Consider the following 10,397-nt stretch of genomic DNA (forward strand, 5'->3'; position numbering starts at 1 on the left):
GTTTAGCTTGAGTATCACGACCTAATCTCAACCAATAGCGTGGGTGTGGGGCGGGGCTATATGTTTTTTGGCCAATGGCAAACGAGGGGAGTCATTGATAAATGCCATAAATTCTCACCAGTGATGACAAAAAACTTTATATTTGTTTGATCTTTCTCATTTCTCTTATCGTTATTATGTTTCAACCTGTAAATCGTAATGGTCTGGAAAATGCTCTTAGTGATAGTGAACTTGTCTGTAATTAAATAAATTGTGAAATCCTAGGAGAGCGTAAGATGTTGCTTGGATCACATGACCTTACAGCTTCATAGGTGTTTGTATATATGTGATGCCGAGCTCCCTCTGTGGATCTTTCTAGATTTATCTGCATGAAAAAAGACAAAAATAGATATGTTTGCTGCTTTCTATGTTGTTTCTATGTTCTTGACACCAGCCGTCATTCTGAGCGTGAGCTCAAAGCTGTTACAGACGTGATTTCGTGTGCTTGTAATACATCTTCCTGCCAGTAGGTGACGCTCTTTATTCGATTGTTTTAAGCGCTGTATATCTGAGGAACGAGGGGTTGAGTGGGATATGTTATGTCTCTCTCTCTCTCTCTCTCTCTCTCTCTCTCTCTCTCGTGTAGGTCTGACATGTTTCGGTGTCTATGAGATACTGAGATAACTCATTTCAATCTGAATGTAACACCTGGACAACAACTGTTTCTTACATTCAGCTGCTCTTTAAAGACGCCTGCTGTTTCTGCTTTGATGTAGATTATGTCCATGTTTGACCTGTGAACATTTTGTACAGTACGTGTCTGAATTCCATTCTTGACAAACAACTCTGGAACTTATGTAGTTCTTTCTATATGTATGTTTCGTCTTTGAGTGTGTGAGAGAGATATATTAAAATAGCTGTAATTTGACCTAATAAATAGCCTATTTAATAGAAAGCAAAAACAGTGTCAAGAGAGACTGTCAGCATCTATAACAGGTGTGCAATAAAAATCTAATTTAATGAGTACAACATATAAAGTAAAATACAGTGTAGCATTTCAACATAACTTGTACAACATAACTGAAAACTCCCTTTAAAAAAAAGTAGTCAGTCAATGCTATCCTGCATGTTATTTTAAATTTTTTGTACTGACTTATTGCTCCAGTTGTTGGTATTCAGCTGTAATGTCTGCAGACACTACTATTCATAAAATTGGGAACAAAATCAGAACCCAATCAAAACTAATTTCAGATTAATAATAACTCTACAGGTCACTTCAGAGGTTATGCTTGAATGATCTAAAGAGCTTTTGCAGGGATATTTCTCACAGTGCCAGCTGTTCCCATACTTTCTGTCCGTTATGAAACAGTTATACATTATAAAGGAAAATAATTCATTATCAGTAGTAATCTATTAACATCATGATGACATTAAAGAATTGCTCGCTCTTAAAGAAATAGTTCATGTAAAAAGATGAGTTTGTTTCTTCATGGGAACAGATTTGGAGAAATGTAGCATTACATCTTATGCACACCAATGAATCATCTGCAGTGAATGGGTGCCGTCAGAATGAACGTCCAAACAGCTGATTGAAACATCACTGTAATCCACAAGTAATCCACACCACTCCAGTGTTCTGATGAAGAAAAAAACTCTTCTACATCTAGGATGGCCTGGGCCTTGTACATTTTAATTTTGGAATTAACTCTTCCTGTAAAACAACAAAATGCAATCTAAAGCACTGGTAAATTGTGACCCAGAAATGTAATGTAATGAGAAGGGAATAATTGGAATTAGGTGTTAATGCACACGCCCCTTAATTTGAATGAATTGTTGTGGCTTGATTAAATTAAAGTGTACAGCTGATGTAGGAGGAGATGGGGATTATTTAAGGATGGGTTGAGCACTAGTCGGGAGAGATTCCGCGAGCTCTCACTGATGGGGAAACGCTAGACGGCCGCTCGGGATAATTAGTATCTCCGGCGGTGAAGATAGGTAGTCAGTGGTGGGTAAATGTGTTAGACAGCTAGGGACATGACTTTGGGCTAGGAGAGCTCGTGACCGATGTAACTTTGAGATAATACCGTGATTCGAGAAGCTGATTAGGTGGACTCGTAAACTGATAATTGAAGATTTCCTGTGTATCCTCCTCACTTGATGTGAGCTCGTCCGTTTTGTATGTGGGCCAATTTAGGCAAACAAGGGGTAATCTGTTTTATGAGAGAATGCTATATTTTAACAAGTAATAAAGAATCGTGTATAAACTGCCATCTGATTGTGCGGGTCTCTGCCTTCCTTGTCCTTTTGTGCGGTTGTTACACTGGTGGCAGCGGTGGGATTTAATCCCTAACGATAATAAAACAGCCGTACGATGGAGGGCAGAGATAGGCACAGGGATGTGTCAGTGGCTACCCCATCTACCTCAGCAATCGTAACGGAACCGTCGCCTTTAGCCCCAGCTGCATCATCAAACGTGTCTATGGCGCGTCCAGTGTTTATGCCGGAGACCTTTACCGGTACGGGTCGAGAATGGTCTGATTGGAAGGAACAGTTTGAGATGGCAGCTGTGGTAAATAATTGGAATGACGGAATCAAATTGAAGTTTATGTCACTCTTATTATCGGGGCGAGCTCGAGATATCTATAGTGGTCTTTCGGTGGAGGCCAAGCACAGTTATGTTTTATTGAAAGATGCTTTAGGTAAATGTTTTGAACCATGTGAAACCGCAGAATGGAATCGCGTTAGTTTTTCATCACGCAAGCGCATGCCGAACGAGACTTTACGTGAGTTTGGTAATGCGCTGCGGAGGTTGGTGACGAAGGCGTATTCTTCAGTAGGTGCAGATACACAGGATTTATTGGCTAGAGATCACTTTATTGCACATGTGGGAAATGGGGAGACTCGTATTCGATTTCGTAGTATTAAACCTATTACTTTAGAAGAAGCCATTAATATTGCCAGTGAATTCGAACTTATTCAGGGATTAGAACAATGTACGATTACCCCTGATGCGCGAGTTCGTGGTCTTCATATTCCTGCAGCAGAAAGTAAGGTAGATTCGCTGACGGAGGTGGTGGATGCGCTTCGTAAGGAAGTTCAGACTTTGCAAAAATCTGTACAACAACTTTGTGAGGCAGTTCCCACACTTTTAAAGAATAGCACTGTTGAACCGTCAACTTTAAGTGCAGTTGGGAAACGACAGGTGCAACCTGTTGGAGGCGGTTGTTGGGAATGTGGTTGTAATCGCCATATTAGGAGAGACTGCCCTTATCTGCAGGGAAACGAGAGGGGGCAGGCATCATAGGCCGAATGCCTTCCCCAAAGCAAGATCATTTTTTTCAGTTGGCCTCATCAGTTCAAGGGAATCCTGGGATTTACCTTGCTGCTAAATTAGGTGGGTGTGACGTTAAGCTTCTGGTCGATACAGGTGCTCAAGTCTCAGTAATACCGAAACAGAGGTGGCTTACTATTACGAATGGTGGGGCTCATCTTGAACATCACGAGGGCGTGGTTAGAGTGGCCAATGGGGGGAGGATGCCGATTTTGGGTCGCTGGCAAACCGTATGCCAATTTGATTCACTAACTGTCATCACAGAGTTTCTTGTGGCAGATTTGGAGCCTCAGGAGATTTTGTTGGGCTCTGATTTTTTGCTAAAATATGGCGTTATTATTAATCTTGATCAAAAGAGCTGTCGGTTAATGGGGAAACAGATTCCCCTCTTGTTTGGCAATAATAATGGTATGCAGCCCTGTGATGTGATTGTGCATGTTGATACACCTGTTCCACCTCGTAGTGAAGTCTTGATTACAGGGGCAGTGGAGGGGGTATCTGATAGTTTGCAGGGCATGTTAGAACCGTCTTCCTCCCTTTATAACCATTGTGACCTTTTGGTGGCAAGGGTAGTGTGTCGAGTAGAGCAGGGTATTCTGCCCATTCGTGTAATTAATGTCACTGATGACACCCATATTTTAAAGCGTGGGATGAAAGTGGGTAAGTTATTTTTTGATGTGGTGGTAGAGGGAGGAGACGTGGCTATGGGTAAGAGTCCTGCATTCTCTGTGGATACGCTTATGGATCAGTTGAAATTACACGAAAAAGGCTTTGGGAAGGCCGAAACGCGGGCAGTGCATGAGTTATTGTGCAAGAATTTGTCAGTTTTTAGTGTGAGTGATACAGATTTAGGGCGGACGCAATTAATAACGCATCAGATCGAGACGGGGGATGCCAAACCTATTAAATTGCCTCCGCGCCGTGTTCCCCTTCATCTGCAAGATGAGGTGATGGAACATATTAAGGGCATGCAGGCAAATGGAATTGTACAGCCGTCGTGTAGCCCGTGGGGCGCGCCTGTGGTCCCTGTACGAAAGAAAGACGGGACCCTTCGATTTTGCGTGGATTATAGGCGGTTGAATGATGTGACCCGGAAGGATGCATATCCCCTACCGCGTATTGATGATGCATTGGACAGCCTTGCCCATGCACAGTGGTTTTCCACTCTTGACCTGGCCAGTGGATACTGGCAGGTCGAGGTGGACCCTATAGATAGGCATAAAACCGCTTTTGTAACACGACAGGGGCTATTTGAATTCAATGTTTTAAGTTTCGGTTTGTGCAACGCACCGAGTACATTTCAGCGCCTTATGGACTTAGTGTTAGCGGATTTACAGTGGACTACTTGCCTTGTTTATTTAGATGATATTATTGTTTTTGGGAGAACATTTGGGGAACATCTGCAACGGCTGGATGAGGTCCTTGGTAAATTACGGCATGCGAATCTGAAGGTTAAACCCTCTAAATGTACATTGTTTGCCACTCAGGTTCGTTATTTGGGGCACGTTATATCTGCTGATGGAATCCGAGCAGACCCAGATAAAATAGATGCGGTGAGACAATGGCCTGTACCGAAAAATCAAACTGAAGTTCGGAGCTTTGTGGGGTTGGCATCTTATTATCGGCGATTTATAGAGGGGTTTGCTGAAATTGCGCGACCGTTACATCGTCTCACAGAGAAAGGTCGGAAATTCAAAGGGGATGGTGGAGCGGTTTAACCGTACTTTACTTTCTATGCTGTCTTTGTTTGTGGATAGTAATCAGCAGAATTGGGACACGCTCCTGCCATACGTTATGATGGCTTATAGGAGCAGTATACATGCTACTACAGGGTTTTCACCATATAAGGTCTTGTTTGGACGAGAGATTATTTTGCCTGTGGACGTTGTGTTGGGAGTGGGGGAGACAGAACATTTTGATTCGGCAAATGATTATGTGGAGAAAGTAGCTGAAAGCTTGTCTACGGTAGTGGAGGCTGTGAAAGCGCATCAACTGAAAGCATCAGGAAGGCAGAAACGATGCTTTGATTTAAAAGTGTCCCATCAGTTTTATACAGAAGGGGAATTTGTGTGGGTGAAGAATAGGGTGCGTAAGCAGGGGTTGTGTCCAAAGTTGCAAAGGCATTTTGTGGGGCCGTTTGTTGTTATTGAGCGGGTGACGGACGTTTTGTATCGAATAGCTCCAAAAGAAAAAGGGCTTGAGCGAGTTGTGCATTTTAATCGTCTTAAGCCATATGTTTTTAATTCATTTGCAGGAAGGCCGGAATTGCAGAGTGTTGAGAGGGATCGAATGTTGGCTGGGGAAAGGAGTACGCTGCATCCTGACCCTGCTCTAGTGGCCGATTCTGCACTTCATCCTGACCCTGCTCTGCCACCTGATCCTGGGCTGGACGTTATGATGCCTTCTGTTCCTACTCCGTTACCTGTCCCTACATTGGATGTGGGTGCAGCCCTTTCTGGTGATAGCTCCTGTGCGGCTGTGCCTATTGGATCTATAGCCTGTGAGTCGCGGTCTGGGATAAAGAACGGATTGGCTGAAAGACATTCATCGCGGGCCAGGAGGGTACCGGCCAGTCTGTTGGATTATGATTTATCTGCTTAACTCGAGGACGAGTACTTTTTGCCTGGTGGGGGGGTAGTGTAATGAGAAGGGAATAATTGGAATTAGGTGTTAATGCACACGCCCCTTAATTTGAATGAATTGTTGTGGCTTGATTAAATTAAAGTGTACAGCTGATGTAGGAGGAGATGGGGATTATTTAAGGATGGGTTGAGCACTAGTCGGGAGAGATTCCGCGAGCTCTCACTGATGGGGAAACGCTAGACGGCCGCTCGGGATAATTAGTATCTCCGGCGGTGAAGATAGGTAGTCAGTGGTGGGTAAATGTGTTAGACAGCTAGGGACATGACTTTGGGCTAGGAGAGCTCGTGACCGATGTAACTTTGAGATAATACCGTGATTCGAGAAGCTGATTAGGTGGACTCGTAAACTGATAATTGAAGATTTCCTGTGTATCCTCCTCACTTGATGTGAGCTCGTCCGTTTTGTATGTGGGCCAATTTAGGCAAACAAGGGGTAATCTGTTTTATGAGAGAATGCTATATTTTAACAAGTAATAAAGAATCGTGTATAAACTGCCATCTGATTGTGCGGGTCTCTGCCTTCCTTGTCCTTTTGTGCGGTTGTTACAGTAACATATCATCTGACAGTGCTGGAACAACAACAATAAAACAGAAGCACTTGTATTATATAATCTATTATTAAATGACTTCAAATAAAGTGTAATGGGACGAAATAGTAATCAAACTGGCACAGTTTTCCTTTTTATTAAATAAATAAGGATGTGTTATTTTTAAGGTTAACGTCATGATAAAAACGGTACAAGTTTTGTTCGTTCTGAAATAAATATATTTTATATTTATATATTATATATTATTTTATATAATGGTCACTGTACAATTTAAATACAGAAAATGTTTAACATTAACAGCTCTTCAAAAAGTAGTAAATAAACACAGGTTTTGTACAGCCTAATAAAAGCCAAGTGTGTGTGTGAAGACCCGAGAAGCACAGAATATCGCTGTAACTCCTCAAAAAGAGTTATCTGCTATTCTTCTTGAATTTACACTGAAGTCAAACTCGCGATCGCTCCCTCTTCGACTGATGCACGTGTGCGCGTCCTCGTCGCAGGGTCGTGGAGCGCGCACATTAAGACGTAACCCAATTTCACGGCTGTGAAAATAAGAGCAGTTGTTTGTTAAATGCATCCGGAGAAATGTTCAATGCTTGTTTCAGAAATGTGTGGATATTTGTAGAGGTAAGTTATTTTTTTTTTTGATTTCATAGACAAGCGCATGCTTGGTGCATCTGTATTTAATATGAGAAAACACCTATTTTTAGGTTGTTCGGTGGGGGCAGTTGTTTCGGGGGATAAATATCGTCTGTTAAATGTGAATAACTGAAAACAACATTGGTAAAAACACTGAGCCATTTCTAGGGATTTTGTAGGAAAGACCAGGATTGGTTGGCAGAGTTTTCATTCCTTTGGTGAGTATCTCTGATGGAACAGAAGATTACACAACTTGGTTTAAGTGAAAGCTTACCTTAAAGACGTTTCCTAAATTTGTATAATTAATGACTAATGTTATGTCGTGTGATTTTGCCATCCATCCCTAGCAGGAATGCTTTGCTTTATTATTAATTATTTCCATTGATCAGCTGTACATTTGATACACTCTTGAAGAAAGATTAGAAAACTCAAGCCAACAACATATTATTTTTAACATGTTTCTGGCTGGGCCAGAAGACCTTTCTGTGTGATACCCACCCACAAAACAACAACAGCAACAACAACAAAAATCCAAAGAAATCCAACTCTTTCATGAAATATAGTTTTCTTTCCTTTAAGAGCATGATTGTACTAAATGTTCAACTATTTCCCTTTGCATTGTTCTATATTTGAACAACCATCTAACCATCTAAGTATCTGTTTAGGATGGATGAGTTGTTGAGTCGTTTGACTTAAGATCCAATGGACAAATATGGGTTCTATACTGTTGTGTTGCACAGTACTTAAGATTCAATGGACAAATATTCTTGTGTTTTCAAACCCCACATCTGGCAAAACCTTCAAACCACTCAAAACTGGGATTAGTATAATGTTTAGTCTCAGGCTTGACTTATTCCAAAATGTGAACAGCAGTGGCACTTAACCTTTTCCCAAACTAAAGAAACACGGCAACATAGTCAAAGGAACACCTGATGGTCTTAATCTACTATGAAGCCACTCCGCTTTTTCCAGATCTATCAACTAGAACATGGCGATAATAATTAAAGATGCTTTACCTGATTTTCTTTCTACATTCGAAAGATAACCAAATGAGAGCTTCTTTCAGACCAGGATGGCCGAGTGGTTAAGGCGTTGGACTTAAGATCCAATGGACAAATGTCCTCGTGGGTTCGAACCCCACTCCTGGTAGAAGCTTTAGTCCATTCAAAGCCGGGTTATCATGAGATTTAACCTCAGAATTGATTTGATCCAAAATGTGAAAATTGTCATTTCATCCTTTGAAAAACGGATGGCAGAGTGGTTAACTTGTTGTGTTAAAAACCAATAGAAAAATGTCCATGTGGTTTTAAAATTGTGATTAAAACTGAGAGATTGGAAAAGGTCTAAAAGAGTAATGTTTGAGATTCAAAATTGAGAGATTATTTAAAATGAATAACCAAACTATATAAAATATTTTATCATATGGGATAAAAAGAAATCTCAAAATGCAAGTTGTTAATAGAAATTAGGATACACTGATATTTGTGTTTAATTCGCTTACTGTCCCATTCAGCAAGATAGCTGACCCAACATTTGTCCAGCACGATTGTTGGATATATGGATATATGGATGAATTTTTCAAAGAAATGCCTTTAAATTAAAATGTATTTATAAAGCTATTTTAACATTACAAGTTGTTCCAAAGCCGCTCCACAACTCCAGTGGTCAAACAAAAGATTTCACTTACAACAAACATTACAAAGACTGATCGTGAGAGAACAAACTGATATGCATTTCGAATTATTAAACCAATAATTTTGTGTAGGTGGAACATTATTCCATGTAGACTGTATCAGTAACATTATGGTAATATTTCTGATTGTTGATGTTAACAGTCACTTTACTTACATTTACATTTATTCACTTAGCAGACACTTTTATCCAAAGCGACTTACAATTGAGGAATACAACAAGCCATTCATTATAAGAGGCAAGTAAACACAGGAAGTGCTAGTAATATACACTTTCAGACATTGTTCAGTGGATTAAGGAGAAAGAAAGCAAAGTTTTTTTATGATTTTTTTTTTTCTTTTCTTTTTTTTTTGTACTACAAAGCTTGTACGTCTAAGTAGCTTTTAGATTTGCAAAACTAAAGTATGAAAAGTGATATTGAAGATTTGCAAAACTAAAGTATGAAAAGGGATATTGAGGACACAGGAAAAGAAATGTTTACAATTACTAAGGCAATATTATTGCTGACATATTTAGGGATAAATAAGGTAATGAAAATGCTGAAAGTACTGGTCCAGGACTCCTGGCCTGGAATTACACTACATACTGCAATGCTGTGTGCAGATGACCAGGATGGCCGAGTGGTTAAGGCGTTGGACTTAAGATCCAATGGACAAATGTCCTTGTGGGTTCGAACCCCACTCCTGGTATAAACTTATCTTTAAAAAAAAAAACTAAAAGAAATATGTAGATCTAAAGATTTATGTTTGTATTACTTTAAATGCATAATGCCCTGGGACCTATACCGTGAAGCTAGATTAGCTGGCTAGCCACGTAAGTATCAGGTTAGTTTATACCAATCCTGGCTTTTAGGTACCACGTAAGTGGCTTGGCTTTTAGCGGCATTCATTGCCATAGTAACTTACACTCCTCGGCTAACCTGCTCCGGGGCAGGTTATGTTCTGGGTTAGAGATCTCAAACTGAAGTTAGACCAATCCAAGACCAACTGAAGTTAGAAGTGTCACATGTCTGACACAAAGTCACTCCAGTTTATCTTGCTCCAAATTAAAGGTCACTAATGCTAAAAAAAAAAATTAGAAGTCTGGCTTTAATGATAATTATGTCATTTTTAAATGAGTAATTTTATGATTTATATAATTATTGTGATTTATATTATTATTATTATTATTATTATTTATCTTTTACACACAGGTAATTTTAGTTGAACAGTTATTATAAATTGCTTATTTAAAATAAATATTAATGTATACTGATCATGTCATATAAATAAGCTGTAGTATCAAAAGATTGCACTATTTAAAAAATCTGACCTTACATGTTTGAGTCTATCACTATATTTTCAAATGTATAAACTAAGTTAACAAGTTTCACTTGTCACTGCACTGATAGAGCAAGATTCTTTATTTTATTTGTCCTCCTTCATTTTACATATGACGTTTAAACTTGTCATATTCTTCAATCTCTTAACCCTTAGCAGAACCTTTAACCTTTAGTTTTGAATCTCATGAGAAGTAAATCAAACTTGCTTTGTGTTGCAAGGCTCGTGATTGGTTGTTCGTCACATT

General features: G+C 39.8%; 2 non-coding genes across 2 annotated transcripts; both read left to right on the top strand.

Moving 5' to 3' along the window:
* Positions 1 to 8,205: 8,205 nt before the first annotated feature.
* On the top strand, positions 8,206 to 8,288 carry trnal-uaa (transfer RNA leucine (anticodon UAA)). Its single transcript has one exon. It is a non-coding gene; the product is annotated as a tRNA-Leu (tRNA).
* A 1,149-nt stretch (positions 8,289 to 9,437) lies between these two features.
* trnal-uaa (transfer RNA leucine (anticodon UAA)) lies at positions 9,438 to 9,520 on the top strand. The gene has a single exon. It is a non-coding gene; the product is annotated as a tRNA-Leu (tRNA).
* Positions 9,521 to 10,397: the final 877 nt, after the last annotated feature.

The sequence above is a fragment of the Carassius auratus genome, chromosome 2, assembly GCF_003368295.1.
Source record: "Carassius auratus strain Wakin chromosome 2, ASM336829v1, whole genome shotgun sequence".
Lineage (NCBI taxonomy): Eukaryota > Metazoa > Chordata > Actinopteri > Cypriniformes > Cyprinidae > Carassius > Carassius auratus.